General features: G+C 69.4%; 1 protein-coding gene across 1 annotated transcript in view; it reads left to right on the top strand.

The window, feature by feature from the left end:
• Positions 1-587: 587 nt before the first annotated feature.
• Positions 588-1082, top strand: part of YPEL5 (yippee like 5) — a 14386-nt gene continuing 13891 nt past the window's right edge. The window contains exon 1 of the mRNA XM_085307833.1: positions 588-678. The gene's annotated coding sequence lies outside the window, so the exon portion shown is untranslated. The remainder of the gene's footprint in view (positions 679-1082) is intronic.

Raw genomic sequence — 1082 nt, forward strand, 5'->3', positions numbered from 1 at the left:
GAGAGGAGCTGGAGAGCAGCTGGCCGGGTGACCACAAGCAGTCTGCCCTATGTCCACAGTGACGTGCCTGTGCCTTTGCCTTTGAGGTAAAATGAAGGAGGAGTCCTGCTGGATCATTCCTCTTCCAATCCCTGCAGCTACTCCGGTGGATAAGCACATGGATAAACCCAGTAATGGGCACGAACGACAAATACACCTCCTCCAATGTATCACTAGGAAAGAAATACTTAAAATGGCCTGGCTCGTCCACAGAGGAGAAGGTGTGAGGGGCATTGTATCAGTGTATCATTTATAACCAGCATCTCAAAGGATTTATTTTTCATTGTATTTTTCGGCGTTATTTATTCGCCGAGTTGACACCGTATCCGATCTGTGTGCTGCGCTTGTGGCTAAGAGGCGCCACAACCGCCTCGCAGGATACACCCTCCGCCCCGACCCTTCATGCCCGCCGCCGCCGCCGTCTGAGGGACCCGGCAACGGCCGCCCGCGCCGCCGCGCGCCGCCGCTTGACGTGAGGCGGGGGCGGGGCCAGGAATGGGGGCGTGACCCCGCTGCTGATTGACGTGCGGCGGGGGCGGGGCCGAGGGGGGGCGGAGCCGCGCCGCGGAGCCCGAGCGTCGGTCGGGGCGGGGGGAAGACACCGGTCGCGGAGCCGCTGCCGCCGCTCCCCTGCGCCAGGTAACCGGCGGGGGGCCGCGCCGCGGCGCCCGTCTGCCCGGGGAGGTCAGGGCGGGCTGCCGCCGTCGGCTGCGGGAGGGGAGGCGGCGGCGGTCGCCGTCGCTGCTGCTCTGGGCCGCGGCACTGTGTACCTCGGGCCGCGGCGGGGCCCCGGGGGAGCCGCTCCGGTCCCGCGGCGCGGAGGCGGCAGCGCCCGGCCCCGCTCTCCTCCCCCGGCCCGGCGCCGCAACAAAGCAGCGATTCCCCCCTCCTCCGCCGGCGTCTGCCAGCGCCGCCCAGCCTTCCTGCCCGGCCCTCCGCCCAGGGCCGGCAGCGAGCACCCCCTCCTTGCGGCGGCCGCAACTTCCTCCCGGCCCCGCACCGCCGCCGCGGGCTCCCCTCCCCGCCGGGGCGGCGGCAACTTC

Source organism: Rhea americana, unplaced genomic scaffold, assembly GCF_003343005.1.
Source record: "Rhea americana isolate MKP2758 unplaced genomic scaffold, rheAme1 scaffold_265, whole genome shotgun sequence".
Taxonomy (NCBI): domain Eukaryota; kingdom Metazoa; phylum Chordata; class Aves; order Rheiformes; family Rheidae; genus Rhea; species Rhea americana.